Raw genomic sequence first — 18,955 nt, forward strand, 5'->3', positions numbered from 1 at the left:
CGGCGTCTATCCACTTGTTATCGAGCCACATACCGGTACCTGTAGTCAAGAGGCTTGGAGGACTGCAAGACATTGCCACGGAGGTGAATGCAGCTAACCACTGTAGTTAGTGTCCTGACAGCGCAGGCACGTTCATTTGCTCGTATACATGTGATGGAGACCGTGTCTGACACTGCTGTGGCGTACACCTTGGCCTAGGCTTTGCTGGGTATCGCCACTTGCATTCGAGCCAGCTGCCTTCGCGTGCGCCTCCGTGGCCATGGCCGTGATCGTCTAGTGGTTAGGACATTGCGTTGTGGCCGCAATAACCCAGGTTCGAATCCTGGTCACGGCAATTTTGAAAGTTTTGCCTTGCTGCCGTTGCAATGACGAGTACTCGAAATGACAGTACTCTGTTGATTTTTTCACTCGTGTTCCGCAGGCCGCAGTTTGCACTACCACTTCATCCCCAACACGTAATGTCGCCTCCCAGAGCGCAGACGTCCGCTGCTCTCTGTAGTCGAAAAGGGCAGTTGTTTGAAGTGCGATGGATGAGCAGCCAGTCCCAGCAGAACAGGAAGCTGTGGCGTGCACTGTTTGTACAAATGCTAGGAACACTGGCGCACCAAGCAGCGCATGTAGCGTGGCCGAGCGCTTTAAGGCGCTGGTTTAAGGCACCAGTATCTCTGTAGGCGCGGTTTCGAATCCCGTAGCTGCCGGCGGTTTTGCTGTGATCGCGTTAACCTGGCGCTTTTTCTTCAAGTGTAACCTCCTTGAGCTCACATATGTTTGATACATGGAGCATTCTAGCTCCGCCTGACAGTTACAGCTACGATACTTTAGTGGTTACGGAAGGCCCAGGTTCGAAACCTGGTCACGGTACGAAAACGTCTCTTGACGCTGTCTCCTTAACTGCTACAGACAAGTGGCGTCGCTACCATACGGCGGGCACGGCTTTTTCTTGCTGTGGATGGCCTAAAGAGACGCTTCCAGTGGGAGAGCAGTGGAAATACATGGCACGGCGATTGCCAAGATACTTCCATTTCGAAGTGATCTTTGTAGTACAAAGGAAACGTTTTGCGGCTGCTGCTCCCATGGTAACGTGGCCGAGCGGTCTAAGGCGCTGGTTTTAGGCACCAGTCTCTTCGGAGGCGTGGGTTCGAATCCCACCGTTGCCACTTTTTACGTCTCATTTTTGTGCCGTTGCGGTGTGTTCTCGTGGGGTGGGACGCAGCTCTTGTGACGCGCGTGTTGTGTAGGTAGCGTGGCCGAGCGGTCTAAGGCGCTGGTTTCAGGCACCATTCTCTTCGGAGGCGTGGGTTCCAATCCCACAGCTGCCAAACGTGTAATGTTCCCTGTGTCGAAGGCAGATGCACTCGTTGCCCGCAAAGGAAACAGCACAACAAGGCGTGAGCGTCTGCTTGGTGAATTGTCGTAGAACAGTGCGTGGTGCAACGACGGGATTTGTAGGCACCTTTTGCTCTCATCATTGCTGGCGTCCGTCTCCACAAAATGCGTCCGGAGCGCGCCGTTCTATATAACGTGAGAGAGTGGATTTTTTGCAGTTGTCGTCAGTTAACCGTGGGTGGCTGCTGCGTTCGCTGGAAAGAGCGCTGCCGTCGTTATCCGGTGTGGTCTAGTGGCTAGGATACCTGGCTCTCACCCAGGAGGCCCGGGTTCGATTCCCGGTACCGGAATTGCGCGTTTTTATTGCTCCTCTTATGCGACTTGTCTCGACTTTGCTCGACTGACGCTACGCTGACGCGTGCACAAAGCTACGTTAAGTATGACTCGCGGCAACACCTGACGGCGAGAGAGATGCGGCGTCTATCCACTTGTTATCGAGCCACATACCGGTACCTGTAGTCAAGAGGCTTGGAGGACTGCAAGACATTGCCACGGAGGTGAATGCAGCTAACCACTGTAGTTAGTGTCCTGACAGCGCAGGCACGTTCATTTGCTCGTATACATGTGATGGAGACCGTGTCTGACACTGCTGTGGCGTACACCTTGGCCTAGGCTTTGCTGGGTATCGCCACTTGCATTCGAGCCAGCTGCCTTCGCGGGCGCCTCCGTGGCCATGGCCGTGATCGTCTAGTGGTTAGGACATTGCGTTGTGGCCGCAATAACCCAGGTTCGAATCCTGGTCACGGCAATTTTGAAAGTTTTGCCTTGCTGCCGTTGCAATGACGAGTACTCGAAATGACAGTACTCTCTTGATTTTTTCACTCGTGTTCCGTAGGCCGCAGTTTGCCCTACCACTTCATCCCCAGCACGTAATGTCGCCCCACTGAGCGCAGACGTCCGCTGCTCTCTGTAGTCGAAAAGGGCAGTTGTTTGAAGTGCGATGGGTGAGCAGCCAGTCCCAGCAGAACAGGAAGCTGTGGCGTGCACTGTTTGTACAAATGCTAGGAACACTGCGCGCACCAAGCAGCGCATGTAGCGTGGCCGAGCGCTTTAAGGCGCTGGTTTAAGGCACCAGTCTCTCTGTAGGCGCGGTTTCGAATCCCGTAGCTGCCGGGGGTTTTGCTGCGATCGCGTTAACCTGCCGCTTTTTCTTCAAGTGTAACCTCCTTGAGCTCACAAAATGTTTGATACATGGAGCATTCTAGCTCCGCCTGACAGTTACAGCTACGATACTTTAGTGGTTACGGAAAGCCCAGGTTCGAAACCTGGTCACGGCACGAAAACGTCTCTTGACGCTGTCTCCTTAACTGCGACAGCTACAGACAAGTGGCGTCGCTACCATACGGCGGGCACGGCTTTTTCTTGCTGTGGATGGCCTAAAGAGACGCTTCCAGTGGGAGAGCAGTGGAAATACATGGCACGGCGATTGCCAAGATACTTCCATTTCGAAGTGATCTTTGTAGTACAAAGGAAACGTTTTGCGGCTGCTGCTCCCATGGTAACGTGGCCGAGCGGTCTAAGGCGCGGGTTTTAGGCACCAGTCTCTTCGGAGGCGTGGGTTCGAATCCCACCGTTGCCACTTTTTACGTCTCATTTTTGTGCCGTTGCGGTGTGTTCTCGTGGGGTGGGACGCAGCTCTTGTGACGCGCGTGTTGTGTAGGTAGCGTGGCCGAGCGGTCTAAGGCGCTGGTTTCAGGCACCATTCTCTTCGGAGGCGTGGGTTCCAATCCCACAGCTGCCAAACGTGTAATGTTCCCTGTGTCGAAGGCAGATGCACTCGTTGCCCGCAAAGGAAGGCGTGAGCGTCTGCTTGGTGAATTGTCGTAGAACAGTGCGTGGTGCAACGACGGGATTTGTAGGCACCTTTTGCTCTCATCATTGCTGGCGTCCGTCTCCACAAAATGCGTCCGGAGCGCGCCGTTCTATATAACGTGAGAGAGTGGATTTTTTGCAGTTGTCGTCAGTTAACCCGTGGGTGGCTGCTGCGTTCGCTGGAAGAGCGCTGCCGTCGTTATCCGGTGTGGTCTAGTGGCTAGGATACCTGGCTTTCACCCAGGAGGCCCGGGTTCGATTCCGGTACCGGAATTGCGCGTTTTTATTGCTCCTCTTATGCGACTTGTCTCGACTTTGCTCGACTGACGCTACGCTGACGCGTGCACAAAGCTACGTTAAGTATGACTCGCGGCAACACCTGACGGCGAGAGAGATGCGGCGTCTATCCACTTGTTATCGAGCCACATACCGGTACCTGTAGTCAAGAGGCTTGGAGGACTGCAAGACATTGCCACGGAGGTGAATGCAGCTAACCACTGTAGTTAGTGTCCTGACAGCGCAGGCACGTTCATTTGCTCGTATACATGTGATGGAGACCGTGTCTGACACTGCTGTGGCGTACACCTTGGCCTAGGCTTTGCTGGGTATCGCCACTTGCATTCGAGCCAGCTGCCTTCGCGGGGCGCCTCCGTGGCCATGGCCGTGATCGTCTAGTGGTTAGGACATTGCGTTGTGGCCGCAATAACCCAGGTTCGAATCCTGGTCACGGCAATTTTGAAAGTTTTGCCTTGCTGCCGTTGCAATGACGAGTACTCGAAATGACAGTACTCTCTGATTTTTTCACTCGTGTTCCGTAGGCCGCAGTTTGCCCTACCACTTCATCCCCAGCACGTAATGTCGCCCCACTGAGCGCAGACGTCCGCTGCTCTCTGTAGTCGAAAAGGGCAGTTGTTTGAAGTGCGATGGGTGAGCAGCCAGTCCCAGCAGAACAGGAAGCTGTGGCGTGCACTGTTTGTACAAATGCTAGGAACACTGGCGCACCAAGCAGCGCATGTAGCGTGGCCGAGCGCTTTAAGGGCGCTGGTTTAAGGCACCAGTCTCTCTGTAGGCGCGGTTTCGAATCCCGTAGCTGCCGGGGGTTTTGCTGCGATCGCGTTAACCTGCCGCTTTTTCTTCAAGTGTAACCTCCTTGAGCTCACAAAATGTTTGATACATGGAGCATTCTAGCTCCGCCTGACAGTTACAGCTACGATACTTTAGTGGTTACGGAAAGCCCAGGTTCGAAACCTGGTCACGGCACGAAAACGTCTCTTGACGCTGTCTCCTTAACTGCGACAGCTACAGACAAGTGGCGTCGCTACCATACGGCGGGCACGGCTTTTTCTTGCTGTGGATGGCCTAAAGAGACGCTTCCAGTGGGAGAGCAGTGGAAATACATGGCACGGCGATTGCCAAGATACTTCCATTTCGAAGTGATCTTTGTAGTACAAAGGAAACGTTTTGCGGCTGCTGCTCCCATGGTAACGTGGCCGAGCGGTCTAAGGCGCTGGTTTTAGGCACCAGTCTCTTCGGAGGCGTGGGTTCGAATCCCACCGTTGCCACTTTTTACGTCTCATTTTTGTGCCGTTGCGGTGTGTTCTCGTGGGGTGGGACGCAGCTCTTGTGACGCGCGTGTTGTGTAGGTAGCGTGGCCGAGCGGTCTAAGGCGCTGGTTTCAGGCACCATTCTCTTCGGAGGCGTGGGTTCCAATCCCACAGCTGCCAAACGTGTAATGTTCCCTGTGTCGAAGGCAGATGCACTCGTTGCCCGCAAAGGAAACAGCACAACAAGGCGTGAGCGTCTGCTTGGTGAATTGTCGTAGAACAGTGCGTGGTGCAACGACGGGATTTGTAGGCACCTTTTGCTCTCATCATTGCTGGCGTCCGTCTCCACAAAATGCGTCCGGAGCGCGCCGTTCTATATAACGTGAGAGAGTGGATTTTTTGCAGTTGTCGTCAGTTAACCGTGGGTGGCTGCTGCGTTCGCTGGAAAGAGCGCTGCCGTCGTTATCCGGTGTGGTCTAGTGGCTAGGATACCTGGCTTTCACCCAGGAGGCCCGGGTTCGATTCCCGGTACCGGAATTGCGCGTTTTTATTGCTCCTCTTATGCGACTTGTCTCGACTTTGCTCGACTGACGCTACGCTGACGCGTGCACAAAGCTACGTTAAGTATGACTCGCGGCAACACCTGACGGCGAGAGAGATGCGGCGTCTATCCACTTGTTATCGAGCCACATACCGGTACCTGTAGTCAAGAGGCTTGGAGGACTGCAAGACATTGCCACGGAGGTGAATGCAGCTAACCACTGTAGTTAGTGTCCTGACAGCGCAGGCACGTTCATTTGCTCGTATACATGTGATGGAGACCGTGTCTGACACTGCTGTGGCGTACACCTTGGCCTAGGCTTTGCTGGGTATCGCCACTTGCATTCGAGCCAGCTGCCTTCGCGGGCGCCTCCGTGGCCATGGCCGTGATCGTCTAGTGGTTAGGACATTGCGTTGTGGCCGCAATAACCCAGGTTCGAATCCTGGTCACGGCAATTTTGAAAGTTTTGCCTTGCTGCCGTTGCAATGACGAGTACTCGAAATGACAGTACTCTCTTGATTTTTTCACTCGTGTTCCGTAGGCCGCAGTTTGCCCTACCACTTCATCCCCAGCACGTAATGTCGCCCCACTGAGCGCAGACGTCCGCTGCTCTCTGTAGTCGAAAAGGGCAGTTGTTTGAAGTGCGATGGGTGAGCAGCCAGTCCCAGCAGAACAGGAAGCTGTGGCGTGCACTGTTTGTACAAATGCTAGGAACACTGGCGCACCAAGCAGCGCATGTAGCGTGGCCGAGCGCTTTAAGGCGCTGGTTTAAGGCACCAGTCTCTCTGTAGGCGCGGTTTCGAATCCCGTAGCTGCCGGGGGTTTTGCTGCGATCGCGTTAACCTGCCGCTTTTTCTTCAAGTGTAACCTCCTTGAGCTCACAAAATGTTTGATACATGGAGCATTCTAGCTCCGCCTGACAGTTACAGCTACGATACTTTAGTGGTTACGGAAAGCCCAGGTTCGAAACCTGGTCACGGCACGAAAACGTCTCTTGACGCTGTCTCCTTAACTGCGACAGCTACAGACAAGTGGCGTCGCTACCATACGGCGGGCACGGCTTTTTCTTGCTGTGGATGGCCTAAAGAGACGCTTCCAGTGGGAGAGCAGTGGAAATACATGGCACGGCGATTGCCAAGATACTTCCATTTCGAAGTGATCTTTGTAGTACAAAGGAAACGTTTTGCGGCTGCTGCTCCCATGGTAACGTGGCCGAGCGGTCTAAGGCGCTGGTTTTAGGCACCAGTCTCTTCGGAGGCGTGGGTTCGAATCCCACCGTTGCCACTTTTTACGTCTCATTTTTGTGCCGTTGCGGTGTGTTCTCGTGGGGTGGGACGCAGCTCTTGTGACGCGCGTGTTGTGTAGGTAGCGTGGCCGAGCGGTCTAAGGCGCTGGTTTCAGGCACCATTCTCTTCGGAGGCGTGGGTTCCAATCCCACAGCTGCCAAACGTGTAATGTTCCCTGTGTCGAAGGCAGATGCACTCGTTGCCCGCAAAGGAAACAGCACAACAAGGCGTGAGCGTCTGCTTGGTGAATTGTCGTAGAACAGTGCGTGGTGCAACGACGGGATTTGTAGGCACCTTTTGCTCTCATCATTGCTGGCGTCCGTCTCCACAAAATGCGTCCGGAGCGCGCCGTTCTATATAACGTGAGAGAGTGGATTTTTTGCAGTTGTCGTCAGTTAACCGTGGGTGGCTGCTGCGTTCGCTGGAAAGAGCGCTGCCGTCGTTATCCGGTGTGGTCTAGTGGCTAGGATACCTGGCTTTCACCCAGGAGGCCCGGGTTCGATTCCCGGTACCGGAATTGCGCGTTTTTATTGCTCCTCTTATGCGACTTGTCTCGACTTTGCTCGACTGACGCTACGCTGACGCGTGCACAAAGCTACGTTAAGTATGACTCGCGGCAACACCTGACGGCGAGAGAGATGCGGCGTCTATCCACTTGTTATCGAGCCACATACCGGTACCTGTAGTCAAGAGGCTTGGAGGACTGCAAGACATTGCCACGGAGGTGAATGCAGCTAACCACTGTAGTTAGTGTCCTGACAGCGCAGGCACGTTCATTTGCTCGTATACATGTGATGGAGACCGTGTCTGACACTGCTGTGGCGTACACCTTGGCCTAGGCTTTGCTGGGTATCGCCACTTGCATTCGAGCCAGCTGCCTTCGCGGGCGCCTCCGTGGCCATGGCCGTGATCGTCTAGTGGTTAGGACATTGCGTTGTGGCCGCAATAACCCAGGTTCGAATCCTGGTCACGGCAATTTTGAAAGTTTTGCCTTGCTGCCGTTGCAATGACGAGTACTCGAAATGACAGTACTCTCTTGATTTTTTCACTCGTGTTCCGTAGGCCGCAGTTTGCCCTACCACTTCATCCCCAGCACGTAATGTCGCCCCACTGAGCGCAGACGTCCGCTGCTCTCTGTAGTCGAAAAGGGCAGTTGTTTGAAGTGCGATGGGTGAGCAGCCAGTCCCAGCAGAACAGGAAGCTGTGGCGTGCACTGTTTGTACAAATGCTAGGAACACTGGCGCACCAAGCAGCGCATGTAGCGTGGCCGAGCGCTTTAAGGCGCTGGTTTAAGGCACCAGTCTCTCTGTAGGCGCGGTTTCGAATCCCGTAGCTGCCGGGGGTTTTGCTGCGATCGCGTTAACCTGCCGCTTTTTCTTCAAGTGTAACCTCCTTGAGCTCACAAAATGTTTGATACATGGAGCATTCTAGCTCCGCCTGACAGTTACAGCTACGATACTTTAGTGGTTACGGAAAGCCCAGGTTCGAAACCTGGTCACGGCACGAAAACGTCTCTTGACGCTGTCTCCTTAACTGCGACAGCTACAGACAAGTGGCGTCGCTACCATACGGCGGGCACGGCTTTTTCTTGCTGTGGATGGCCTAAAGAGACGCTTCCAGTGGGAGAGCAGTGGAAATACATGGCACGGCGATTGCCAAGATACTTCCATTTCGAAGTGATCTTTGTAGTACAAAGGAAACGTTTTGCGGCTGCTGCTCCCATGGTAACGTGGCCGAGCGGTCTAAGGCGCTGGTTTTAGGCACCAGTCTCTTCGGAGGCGTGGGTTCGAATCCCACCGTTGCCACTTTTTACGTCTCATTTTTGTGCCGTTGCGGTGTGTTCTCGTGGGGTGGGACGCAGCTCTTGTGACGCGCGTGTTGTGTAGGTAGCGTGGCCGAGCGGTCTAAGGCGCTGGTTTCAGGCACCATTCTCTTCGGAGGCGTGGGTTCCAATCCCACAGCTGCCAAACGTGTAATGTTCCCTGTGTCGAAGGCAGATGCACTCGTTGCCCGCAAAGGAAACAGCACAACAAGGCGTGAGCGTCTGCTTGGTGAATTGTCGTAGAACAGTGCGTGGTGCAACGACGGGATTTGTAGGCACCTTTTGCTCTCATCATTGCTGGCGTCCGTCTCCACAAAATGCGTCCGGAGCGCGCCGTTCTATATAACGTGAGAGAGTGGATTTTTTGCAGTTGTCGTCAGTTAACCGTGGGTGGCTGCTGCGTTCGCTGGAAAGAGCGCTGCCGTCGTTATCCGGTGTGGTCTAGTGGCTAGGATACCTGGCTCTCACCCAGGAGGCCCGGGTTCGATTCCCGGTACCGGAATTGCGCGTTTTTATTGCTCCTCTTATGCGACTTGTCTCGACTTTGCTCGACTGACGCTACGCTGACGCGTGCACAAAGCTACGTTAAGTATGACTCGCGGCAACACCTGACGGCGAGAGAGATGCGGCGTCTATCCACTTGTTATCGAGCCACATACCGGTACCTGTAGTCAAGAGGCTTGGAGGACTGCAAGACATTGCCACGGAGGTGAATGCAGCTAACCACTGTAGTTAGTGTCCTGACAGCGCAGGCACGTTCATTTGCTCGTATACATGTGATGGAGACCGTGTCTGACACTGCTGTGGCGTACACCTTGGCCTAGGCTTTGCTGGGTATCGCCACTTGCATTCGAGCCAGCTGCCTTCGCGGGCGCCTCCGTGGCCATGGCCGTGATCGTCTAGTGGTTAGGACATTGCGTTGTGGCCGCAATAACCCAGGTTCGAATCCTGGTCACGGCAATTTTGAAAGTTTTGCCTTGCTGCCGTTGCAATGACGAGTACTCGAAATGACAGTACTCTCTTGATTTTTTCACTCGTGTTCCGTAGGCCGCAGTTTGCCCTACCACTTCATCCCCAGCACGTAATGTCGCCCCACTGAGCGCAGACGTCCGCTGCTCTCTGTAGTCGAAAAGGGCAGTTGTTTGAAGTGCGATGGGTGAGCAGCCAGTCCCAGCAGAACAGGAAGCTGTGGCGTGCACTGTTTGTACAAATGCTAGGAACACTGGCGCACCAAGCAGCGCATGTAGCGTGGCCGAGCGCTTTAAGGCGCTGGTTTAAGGCACCAGTCTCTCTGTAGGCGCGGTTTCGAATCCCGTAGCTGCCGGGGGTTTTGCTGCGATCGCGTTAACCTGCCGCTTTTTCTTCAAGTGTAACCTCCTTGAGCTCACAAAATGTTTGATACATGGAGCATTCTAGCTCCGCCTGACAGTTACAGCTACGATACTTTAGTGGTTACGGAAAGCCCAGGTTCGAAACCTGGTCACGGCACGAAAACGTCTCTTGACGCTGTCTCCTTAACTGCGACAGCTACAGACAAGTGGCGTCGCTACCATACGGCGGGCACGGCTTTTTCTTGCTGTGGATGGCCTAAAGAGACGCTTCCAGTGGGAGAGCAGTGGAAATACATGGCACGGCGATTGCCAAGATACTTCCATTTCGAAGTGATCTTTGTAGTACAAAGGAAACGTTTTGCGGCTGCTGCTCCCATGGTAACGTGGCCGAGCGGTCTAAGGCGCTGGTTTTAGGCACCAGTCTCTTCGGAGGCGTGGGTTCGAATCCCACCGTTGCCACTTTTTACGTCTCATTTTTGTGCCGTTGCGGTGTGTTCTCGTGGGGTGGGACGCAGCTCTTGTGACGCGCGTGTTGTGTAGGTAGCGTGGCCGAGCGGTCTAAGGCGCTGGTTTCAGGCACCATTCTCTTCGGAGGCGTGGGTTCCAATCCCACAGCTGCCAAACGTGTAATGTTCCCTGTGTCGAAGGCAGATGCACTCGTTGCCCGCAAAGGAAACAGCACAACAAGGCGTGAGCGTCTGCTTGGTGAATTGTCGTAGAACAGTGCGTGGTGCAACGACGGGATTTGTAGGCACCTTTTGCTCTCATCATTGCTGGCGTCCGTCTCCACAAAATGCGTCCGGAGCGCGCCGTTCTATATAACGTGAGAGAGTGGATTTTTTGCAGTTGTCGTCAGTTAACCGTGGGTGGCTGCTGCGTTCGCTGGAAAGAGCGCTGCCGTCGTTATCCGGTGTGGTCTAGTGGCTAGGATACCTGGCTTTCACCCAGGAGGCCCGGGTTCGATTCCCGGTACCGGAATTGCGCGTTTTTATTGCTCCTCTTATGCGACTTGTCTCGACTTTGCTCGACTGACGCTACGCTGACGCGTGCACAAAGCTACGTTAAGTATGACTCGCGGCAACACCTGACGGCGAGAGAGATGCGGCGTCTATCCACTTGTTATCGAGCCACATACCGGTACCTGTAGTCAAGAGGCTTGGAGGACTGCAAGACATTGCCACGGAGGTGAATGCAGCTAACCACTGTAGTTAGTGTCCTGACAGCGCAGGCACGTTCATTTGCTCGTATACATGTGATGGAGACCGTGTCTGACACTGCTGTGGCGTACACCTTGGCCTAGGCTTTGCTGGGTATCGCCACTTGCATTCGAGCCAGCTGCCTTCGCGGGCGCCTCCGTGGCCATGGCCGTGATCGTCTAGTGGTTAGGACATTGCGTTGTGGCCGCAATAACCCAGGTTCGAATCCTGGTCACGGCAATTTTGAAAGTTTTGCCTTGCTGCCGTTGCAATGACGAGTACTCGAAATGACAGTACTCTCTTGATTTTTTCACTCGTGTTCCGTAGGCCGCAGTTTGCCCTACCACTTCATCCCCAGCACGTAATGTCGCCCCACTGAGCGCAGACGTCCGCTGCTCTCTGTAGTCGAAAAGGGCAGTTGTTTGAAGTGCGATGGGTGAGCAGCCAGTCCCAGCAGAACAGGAAGCTGTGGCGTGCACTGTTTGTACAAATGCTAGGAACACTGGCGCACCAAGCAGCGCATGTAGCGTGGCCGAGCGCTTTAAGGCGCTGGTTTAAGGCACCAGTCTCTCTGTAGGCGCGGTTTCGAATCCCGTAGCTGCCGGGGGTTTTGCTGCGATCGCGTTAACCTGCCGCTTTTTCTTCAAGTGTAACCTCCTTGAGCTCACAAAATGTTTGATACATGGAGCATTCTAGCTCCGCCTGACAGTTACAGCTACGATACTTTAGTGGTTACGGAAAGCCCAGGTTCGAAACCTGGTCACGGCACGAAAACGTCTCTTGACGCTGTCTCCTTAACTGCGACAGCTACAGACAAGTGGCGTCGCTACCATACGGCGGGCACGGCTTTTTCTTGCTGTGGATGGCCTAAAGAGACGCTTCCAGTGGGAGAGCAGTGGAAATACATGGCACGGCGATTGCCAAGATACTTCCATTTCGAAGTGATCTTTGTAGTACAAAGGAAACGTTTTGCGGCTGCTGCTCCCATGGTAACGTGGCCGAGCGGTCTAAGGCGCTGGTTTTAGGCACCAGTCTCTTCGGAGGCGTGGGTTCGAATCCCACCGTTGCCACTTTTTACGTCTCATTTTTGTGCCGTTGCGGTGTGTTCTCGTGGGGTGGGACGCAGCTCTTGTGACGCGCGTGTTGTGTAGGTAGCGTGGCCGAGCGGTCTAAGGCGCTGGTTTCAGGCACCATTCTCTTCGGAGGCGTGGGTTCCAATCCCACAGCTGCCAAACGTGTAATGTTCCCTGTGTCGAAGGCAGATGCACTCGTTGCCCGCAAAGGAAACAGCACAACAAGGCGTGAGCGTCTGCTTGGTGAATTGTCGTAGAACAGTGCGTGGTGCAACGACGGGATTTGTAGGCACCTTTTGCTCTCATCATTGCTGGCGTCCGTCTCCACAAAATGCGTCCGGAGCGCGCCGTTCTATATAACGTGAGAGAGTGGATTTTTTGCAGTTGTCGTCAGTTAACCGTGGGTGGCTGCTGCGTTCGCTGGAAAGAGCGCTGCCGTCGTTATCCGGTGTGGTCTAGTGGCTAGGATACCTGGCTCTCACCCAGGAGGCCCGGGTTCGATTCCCGGTACCGGAATTGCGCGTTTTTATTGCTCCTCTTATGCGACTTGTCTCGACTTTGCTCGACTGACGCTACGCTGACGCGTGCACAAAGCTACGTTAAGTATGACTCGCGGCAACACCTGACGGCGAGAGAGATGCGGCGTCTATCCACTTGTTATCGAGCCACATACCGGTACCTGTAGTCAAGAGGCTTGGAGGACTGCAAGACATTGCCACGGAGGTGAATGCAGCTAACCACTGTAGTTAGTGTCCTGACAGCGCAGGCACGTTCATTTGCTCGTATACATGTGATGGAGACCGTGTCTGACACTGCTGTGGCGTACACCTTGGCCTAGGCTTTGCTGGGTATCGCCACTTGCATTCGAGCCAGCTGCCTTCGCGGGCGCCTCCGTGGCCATGGCCGTGATCGTCTAGTGGTTAGGACATTGCGTTGTGGCCGCAATAACCCAGGTTCGAATCCTGGTCACGGCAATTTTGAAAGTTTTGCCTTGCTGCCGTTGCAATGACGAGTACTCGAAATGACAGTACTCTCTTGATTTTTTCACTCGTGTTCCGTAGGCCGCAGTTTGCCCTACCACTTCATCCCCAGCACGTAATGTCGCCCCACTGAGCGCAGACGTCCGCTGCTCTCTGTAGTCGAAAAGGGCAGTTGTTTGAAGTGCGATGGGTGAGCAGCCAGTCCCAGCAGAACAGGAAGCTGTGGCGTGCACTGTTTGTACAAATGCTAGGAACACTGGCGCACCAAGCAGCGCATGTAGCGTGGCCGAGCGCTTTAAGGCGCTGGTTTAAGGCACCAGTCTCTCTGTAGGCGCGGTTTCGAATCCCGTAGCTGCCGGGGGTTTTGCTGCGATCGCGTTAACCTGCCGCTTTTTCTTCAAGTGTAACCTCCTTGAGCTCACAAAATGTTTGATACATGGAGCATTCTAGCTCCGCCTGACAGTTACAGCTACGATACTTTAGTGGTTACGGAAAGCCCAGGTTCGAAACCTGGTCACGGCACGAAAACGTCTCTTGACGCTGTCTCCTTAACTGCGACAGCTACAGACAAGTGGCGTCGCTACCATACGGCGGGCACGGCTTTTTCTTGCTGTGGATGGCCTAAAGAGACGCTTCCAGTGGGAGAGCAGTGGAAATACATGGCACGGCGATTGCCAAGATACTTCCATTTCGAAGTGATCTTTGTAGTACAAAGGAAACGTTTTGCGGCTGCTGCTCCCATGGTAACGTGGCCGAGCGGTCTAAGGCGCTGGTTTTAGGCACCAGTCTCTTCGGAGGCGTGGGTTCGAATCCCACCGTTGCCACTTTTTACGTCTCATTTTTGTGCCGTTGCGGTGTGTTCTCGTGGGGTGGGACGCAGCTCTTGTGACGCGCGTGTTGTGTAGGTAGCGTGGCCGAGCGGTCTAAGGCGCTGGTTTCAGGCACCATTCTCTTCGGAGGCGTGGGTTCCAATCCCACAGCTGCCAAACGTGTAATGTTCCCTGTGTCGAAGGCAGATGCACTCGTTGCCCGCAAAGGAAACAGCACAACAAGGCGTGAGCGTCTGCTTGGTGAATTGTCGTAGAACAGTGCGTGGTGCAACGACGGGATTTGTAGGCACCTTTTGCTCTCATCATTGCTGGCGTCCGTCTCCACAAAATGCGTCCGGAGCGCGCCGTTCTATATAACGTGAGAGAGTGGATTTTTTGCAGTTGTCGTCAGTTAACCGTGGGTGGCTGCTGCGTTCGCTGGAAAGAGCGCTGCCGTCGTTATCCGGTGTGGTCTAGTGGCTAGGATACCTGGCTCTCACCCAGGAGGCCCGGGTTCGATTCCCGGTACCGGAATTGCGCGTTTTTATTGCTCCTCTTATGCGACTTGTCTCGACTTTGCTCGACTGACGCTACGCTGACGCGTGCACAAAGCTACGTTAAGTATGACTCGCGGCAACACCTGACGGCGAGAGAGATGCGGCGTCTATCCACTTGTTATCGAGCCACATACCGGTACCTGTAGTCAAGAGGCTTGGAGGACTGCAAGACATTGCCACGGAGGTGAATGCAGCTAACCACTGTAGTTAGTGTCCTGACAGCGCAGGCACGTTCATTTGCTCGTATACATGTGATGGAGACCGTGTCTGACACTGCTGTGGCGTACACCTTGGCCTAGGCTTTGCTGGGTATCGCCACTTGCATTCGAGCCAGCTGCCTTCGCGGGCGCCTCCGTGGCCATGGCCGTGATCGTCTAGTGGTTAGGACATTGCGTTGTGGCCGCAATAACCCAGGTTCGAATCCTGGTCACGGCAATTTTGAAAGTTTTGCCTTGCTGCCGTTGCAATGACGAGTACTCGAAATGACAGTACTCTCTTGATTTTTTCACTCGTGTTCCGTAGGCCGCAGTTTGCCCTACCACTTCATCCCCAGCACGTAATGTCGCCCCACTGAGCGCAGACGTCCGCTGCTCTCTGTAGTCGAAAAGGGCAGTTGTTTGAAGTGCGATGGGTGAGCAGCCAGTCCCAGCAGAACAGGAAGCTGTGGCGTGCACTGTTTGTACAAATGCTAGGAACACTGGCGCACCAAGCAGCGCATGTAGCGTGGCCGAGCGCTTTAAGGCGCTGGTTTAAGGCACCAGTCTCTCTGTAGGCGCGGTTTCGAATCCCGTAGCTGCCGGGGGTTTTGCTGCGATCGCGTTAACCTGCCGCTTTTTCTTCAAGTGTAACCTCCTTGAGCTCACAAAATGTTTGATACATGGAGCATTCTAGCTCCGCCTGACAGTTACAGCTACGATACTTTAGTGGTTACGGAAAGCCCAGGTTCGAAACCTGGTCACGGCACGAAAACGTCTCTTGACGCTGTCTCCTTAACTGCGACAGCTACAGACAAGTGGCGTCGCTACCATACGGCGGGCACGGCTTTTTCTTGCTGTGGATGGCCTAAAGAGACGCTTCCAGTGGGAGAGCAGTGGAAATACATGGCACGGCGATTGCCAAGATACTTCCATTTCGAAGTGATCTTTGTAGTACAAAGGAAACGTTTTGCGGCTGCTGCTCCCATGGTAACGTGGCCGAGCGGTCTAAGGCGCTGGTTTTAGGCACCAGTCTCTTCGGAGGCGTGGGTTCGAATCCCACCGTTGCCACTTTTTACGTCTCATTTTTGTGCCGTTGCGGTGTGTTCTCGTGGGGTGGGACGCAGCTCTTGTGACGCGCGTGTTGTGTAGGTAGCGTGGCCGAGCGGTCTAAGGCGCTGGTTTCAGGCACCATTCTCTTCGGAGGCGTGGGTTCCAATCCCACAGCTGCCAAACGTGTAATGTTCCCTGTGTCGAAGGCAGATGCACTCGTTGCCCGCAAAGGAAACAGCACAACAAGGCGTGAGCGTCTGCTTGGTGAATTGTCGTAGAACAGTGCGTGGTGCAACGACGGGATTTGTAGGCACCTTTTGCTCTCATCATTGCTGGCGTCCGTCTCCACAAAATGCGTCCGGAGCGCGCCGTTCTATATAACGTGAGAGAGTGGATTTTTTGCAGTTGTCGTCAGTTAACCGTGGGTGGCTGCTGCGTTCGCTGGAAAGAGCGCTGCCGTCGTTATCCGGTGTGGTCTAGTGGCTAGGATACCTGGCTCTCACCCAGGAGGCCCGGGTTCGATTCCCGGTACCGGAATTGCGCGTTTTTATTGCTCCTCTTATGCGACTTGTCTCGACTTTGCTCGACTGACGCTACGCTGACGCGTGCACAAAGCTACGTTAAGTATGACTCGCGGCAACACCTGACGGCGAGAGAGATGCGGCGTCTATCCACTTGTTATCGAGCCACATACCGGTACCTGTAGTCAAGAGGCTTGGAGGACTGCAAGACATTGCCACGGAGGTGAATGCAGCTAACCACTGTAGTTAGTGTCCTGACAGCGCAGGCACGTTCATTTGCTCGTATACATGTGATGGAGACCGTGTCTGACACTGCTGTGGCGTACACCTTGGCCTAGGCTTTGCTGGGTATCGCCACTTGCATTCGAGCCAGCTGCCTTCGCGGGCGCCTCCGTGGCCATGGCCGTGATCGTCTAGTGGTTAGGACATTGCGTTGTGGCCGCAATAACCCAGGTTCGAATCCTGGTCACGGCAATTTTGAAAGTTTTGCCTTGCTGCCGTTGCAATGACGAGTACTCGAAATGACAGTACTCTCTTGATTTTTTCACTCGTGTTCCGTAGGCCGCAGTTTGCCCTACCACTTCATCCCCAGCACGTAATGTCGCCCCACTGAGCGCAGACGTCCGCTGCTCTCTGTAGTCGAAAAGGGCAGTTGTTTGAAGTGCGATGGGTGAGCAGCCAGTCCCAGCAGAACAGGAAGCTGTGGCGTGCACTGTTTGTACAAATGCTAGGAACACTGGCGCACCAAGCAGCGCATGTAGCGTGGCCGAGCGCTTTAAGGCGCTGGTTTAAGGCACCAGTCTCTCTGTAGGCGCGGTTTCGAATCCCGTAGCTGCCGGGGGTTTTGCTGCGATCGCGTTAACCTGCCGCTTTTTCTTCAAGTGTAACCTCCTTGAGCTCACAAAATGTTTGATACATGGAGCATTCTAGCTCCGCCTGACAGTTACAGCTACGATACTTTAGTGGTTACGGAAAGCCCAGGTTCGAAACCTGGTCACGGCACGAAAACGTCTCTTGACGCTGTCTCCTTAACTGCGACAGCTACAGACAAGTGGCGTCGCTACCATACGGCGGGCACGGCTTTTTCTTGCTGTGGATGGCCTAAAGAGACGCTTCCAGTGGGAGAGCAGTGGAAATACATGGCACGGCGATTGCCAAGATACTTCCATTTCGAAGTGATCTTTGTAGTACAAAGGAAACGTTTTGCGGCTGCTGCTCCCATGGTAACGTGGCCGAGCGGTCTAAGGCGCTGGTTTTAGGCACCAGTCTCTTCGGAGGCGTGGGTTCGAATCCCACCGTTGCCACTTTTTACGTCTCATTTTTGTGCCGTTGCGGTGTGTTCTCGTGGGGTGGGACGCAGCTCTTGTGACGCGCGTGTTGTGTAGGTAGCGTGGCCGAGCGGTCTAAGGCGCTGGTTTCAGGCACCATTCTCTTCGGAGGCGTGGGTTCCAATCCCACAGCTGCCAAACGTGTAATGTTCCCTGTGTCGAAGGCAGATGCACTCGTTGCCCGCAAAGGAAACAGCACAAGAAGGCGTGAGCGTCTGCTTGGTGAATTGTCGTAGAACAGTGCGTGGTGCAACGACGGGATTTGTAGGCACCTTTTGCTCTCATCATTGCTGGCGTCCGTCTCCACAAAATGCGTCCGGAGCGCGCCGTTCTATATAACGTGAGAGAGTGGATTTTTTGCAGTTGTCGTCAGTTAACCGTGGGTGGCTGCTGCGTTCGCTGGAAAGAGCGCTGCCGTCGTTATCCGGTGTGGTCTAGTGGCTAGGATACCTGGCTCTCACCCAGGAGGCCCGGGTTCGATTCCCGGTACCGGAATTGCGCGTTTTTATTGCTCCTCTTATGCGACTTGTCTCGACTTTGCTCGACTGACGCTACGCTGACGCGTGCACAAAGCTACGTTAAGTATGACTCGCGGCAACACCTGACGGCGAGAGAGATGCGGCGTCTATCCACTTGTTATCGAGCCACATACCGGTACCTGTAGTCAAGAGGCTTGGAGGACTGCAAGACATTGCCACGGAGGTGAATGCAGCTAACCACTGTAGTTAGTGTCCTGACAGCGCAGGCACGTTCATTTGCTCGTATACATGTGATGGAGACCGTGTCTGACACTGCTGTGGCGTACACCTTGGCCTAGGCTTTGCTGGGTATCGCCACTTGCATTCGAGCCAGCTGCCTTCGCGGGCGCCTCCGTGGCCATGGCCGTGATCGTCTAGTGGTTAGGACATTGCGTTGTGGCCGCAATAACCCAGGTTCGAATCCTGGTCACGGCAATTTTGAAAGTTTTGCCTTGCTGCCGTTGCAATGACGAGTACTCGAAATGACAGTACTCTCTTGATTTTTTCACTCGTGTTCCGTAGGCCGCAGTTTGCCCTACCACTTCATCCCCAGCACGTAATGTCGCCCCACTGAGCGCAGACGTCCGCTGCTCTCTGTAGTCGAAAAGGGCAGTTGTTTGAAGTGCGATGGGTGAGCAGCCAGTCCCAGCAGAACAGGAAGCTGTGGCGTGCACTGTTTGTACAAATGCTAGGAACACTGGCGCACCAAGCAGCGCATGTAGCGTGGCCGAGCGCTTTAAGGCGCTGGTTTAAGGCACCAGTCTCTCTGTAGGCGCGGTTTCGAATCCCGTAGCTGCCGGGGGTTTTGCTGCGATCGCGTTAACCTGCCGCTTTTTCTTCAAGTGTAACCTCCTTGAGCTCACAAAATGTTTGATACATGGAGCATTCTAGCTCCGCCTGACAGTTACAGCTACGATACTTTAGTGGTTACGGAAAGCCCAGGTTCGAAACCTGGTCACGGCACGAAAACGTCTCTTGACGCTGTCTCCTTAACTGCGACAGCT

The 18,955-nt window shown here is 54.3% G+C and overlaps 31 non-coding genes across 31 annotated transcripts; all 31 read left to right on the top strand.

The window, feature by feature from the left end:
* The first annotated feature begins 262 nt into the window (after positions 1 to 262).
* Positions 263 to 334, top strand: Trnah-gug. Its single transcript has one exon. It is a non-coding gene; the product is annotated as a tRNA-His (tRNA).
* A 741-nt stretch (positions 335 to 1,075) lies between these two features.
* Positions 1,076 to 1,157, top strand: Trnal-uag. The gene has a single exon. It is a non-coding gene; the product is annotated as a tRNA-Leu (tRNA).
* A 447-nt stretch (positions 1,158 to 1,604) lies between these two features.
* On the top strand, positions 1,605 to 1,676 carry Trnae-cuc. Its single transcript has one exon. It is a non-coding gene; the product is annotated as a tRNA-Glu (tRNA).
* Positions 1,677 to 2,062: 386 nt separating this feature from the next.
* On the top strand, positions 2,063 to 2,134 carry Trnah-gug. Its single transcript has one exon. It is a non-coding gene; the product is annotated as a tRNA-His (tRNA).
* Positions 2,135 to 2,883: 749 nt separating this feature from the next.
* On the top strand, positions 2,884 to 2,965 carry Trnal-uag. The gene has a single exon. It is a non-coding gene; the product is annotated as a tRNA-Leu (tRNA).
* Positions 2,966 to 3,400: 435 nt separating this feature from the next.
* On the top strand, positions 3,401 to 3,471 carry Trnae-uuc. The gene has a single exon. It is a non-coding gene; the product is annotated as a tRNA-Glu (tRNA).
* Positions 3,472 to 3,858: 387 nt separating this feature from the next.
* Positions 3,859 to 3,930, top strand: Trnah-gug. Its single transcript has one exon. It is a non-coding gene; the product is annotated as a tRNA-His (tRNA).
* Positions 3,931 to 4,678: 748 nt separating this feature from the next.
* Positions 4,679 to 4,760, top strand: Trnal-uag. Its single transcript has one exon. It is a non-coding gene; the product is annotated as a tRNA-Leu (tRNA).
* A 447-nt stretch (positions 4,761 to 5,207) lies between these two features.
* Positions 5,208 to 5,279, top strand: Trnae-uuc. The gene has a single exon. It is a non-coding gene; the product is annotated as a tRNA-Glu (tRNA).
* A 386-nt stretch (positions 5,280 to 5,665) lies between these two features.
* On the top strand, positions 5,666 to 5,737 carry Trnah-gug. Its single transcript has one exon. It is a non-coding gene; the product is annotated as a tRNA-His (tRNA).
* A 748-nt stretch (positions 5,738 to 6,485) lies between these two features.
* Trnal-uag lies at positions 6,486 to 6,567 on the top strand. The gene has a single exon. It is a non-coding gene; the product is annotated as a tRNA-Leu (tRNA).
* A 447-nt stretch (positions 6,568 to 7,014) lies between these two features.
* On the top strand, positions 7,015 to 7,086 carry Trnae-uuc. The gene has a single exon. It is a non-coding gene; the product is annotated as a tRNA-Glu (tRNA).
* A 386-nt stretch (positions 7,087 to 7,472) lies between these two features.
* On the top strand, positions 7,473 to 7,544 carry Trnah-gug. The gene has a single exon. It is a non-coding gene; the product is annotated as a tRNA-His (tRNA).
* Positions 7,545 to 8,292: 748 nt separating this feature from the next.
* Positions 8,293 to 8,374, top strand: Trnal-uag. The gene has a single exon. It is a non-coding gene; the product is annotated as a tRNA-Leu (tRNA).
* A 447-nt stretch (positions 8,375 to 8,821) lies between these two features.
* Trnae-cuc lies at positions 8,822 to 8,893 on the top strand. The gene has a single exon. It is a non-coding gene; the product is annotated as a tRNA-Glu (tRNA).
* Positions 8,894 to 9,279: 386 nt separating this feature from the next.
* Positions 9,280 to 9,351, top strand: Trnah-gug. Its single transcript has one exon. It is a non-coding gene; the product is annotated as a tRNA-His (tRNA).
* Positions 9,352 to 10,099: 748 nt separating this feature from the next.
* Trnal-uag lies at positions 10,100 to 10,181 on the top strand. Its single transcript has one exon. It is a non-coding gene; the product is annotated as a tRNA-Leu (tRNA).
* Positions 10,182 to 10,628: 447 nt separating this feature from the next.
* Positions 10,629 to 10,700, top strand: Trnae-uuc. Its single transcript has one exon. It is a non-coding gene; the product is annotated as a tRNA-Glu (tRNA).
* A 386-nt stretch (positions 10,701 to 11,086) lies between these two features.
* Positions 11,087 to 11,158, top strand: Trnah-gug. The gene has a single exon. It is a non-coding gene; the product is annotated as a tRNA-His (tRNA).
* A 748-nt stretch (positions 11,159 to 11,906) lies between these two features.
* Trnal-uag lies at positions 11,907 to 11,988 on the top strand. Its single transcript has one exon. It is a non-coding gene; the product is annotated as a tRNA-Leu (tRNA).
* A 447-nt stretch (positions 11,989 to 12,435) lies between these two features.
* Positions 12,436 to 12,507, top strand: Trnae-cuc. The gene has a single exon. It is a non-coding gene; the product is annotated as a tRNA-Glu (tRNA).
* A 386-nt stretch (positions 12,508 to 12,893) lies between these two features.
* Trnah-gug lies at positions 12,894 to 12,965 on the top strand. The gene has a single exon. It is a non-coding gene; the product is annotated as a tRNA-His (tRNA).
* Positions 12,966 to 13,713: 748 nt separating this feature from the next.
* On the top strand, positions 13,714 to 13,795 carry Trnal-uag. Its single transcript has one exon. It is a non-coding gene; the product is annotated as a tRNA-Leu (tRNA).
* A 447-nt stretch (positions 13,796 to 14,242) lies between these two features.
* Trnae-cuc lies at positions 14,243 to 14,314 on the top strand. Its single transcript has one exon. It is a non-coding gene; the product is annotated as a tRNA-Glu (tRNA).
* Positions 14,315 to 14,700: 386 nt separating this feature from the next.
* Positions 14,701 to 14,772, top strand: Trnah-gug. Its single transcript has one exon. It is a non-coding gene; the product is annotated as a tRNA-His (tRNA).
* Positions 14,773 to 15,520: 748 nt separating this feature from the next.
* Positions 15,521 to 15,602, top strand: Trnal-uag. Its single transcript has one exon. It is a non-coding gene; the product is annotated as a tRNA-Leu (tRNA).
* A 447-nt stretch (positions 15,603 to 16,049) lies between these two features.
* Positions 16,050 to 16,121, top strand: Trnae-cuc. The gene has a single exon. It is a non-coding gene; the product is annotated as a tRNA-Glu (tRNA).
* Positions 16,122 to 16,507: 386 nt separating this feature from the next.
* Positions 16,508 to 16,579, top strand: Trnah-gug. The gene has a single exon. It is a non-coding gene; the product is annotated as a tRNA-His (tRNA).
* A 748-nt stretch (positions 16,580 to 17,327) lies between these two features.
* On the top strand, positions 17,328 to 17,409 carry Trnal-uag. The gene has a single exon. It is a non-coding gene; the product is annotated as a tRNA-Leu (tRNA).
* A 447-nt stretch (positions 17,410 to 17,856) lies between these two features.
* Trnae-cuc lies at positions 17,857 to 17,928 on the top strand. Its single transcript has one exon. It is a non-coding gene; the product is annotated as a tRNA-Glu (tRNA).
* A 386-nt stretch (positions 17,929 to 18,314) lies between these two features.
* On the top strand, positions 18,315 to 18,386 carry Trnah-gug. Its single transcript has one exon. It is a non-coding gene; the product is annotated as a tRNA-His (tRNA).
* Positions 18,387 to 18,955: the final 569 nt, after the last annotated feature.

This window comes from Schistocerca americana, unplaced genomic scaffold, assembly GCF_021461395.2.
Source record: "Schistocerca americana isolate TAMUIC-IGC-003095 unplaced genomic scaffold, iqSchAmer2.1 HiC_scaffold_660, whole genome shotgun sequence".
NCBI lineage: Eukaryota > Metazoa > Arthropoda > Insecta > Orthoptera > Acrididae > Schistocerca > Schistocerca americana.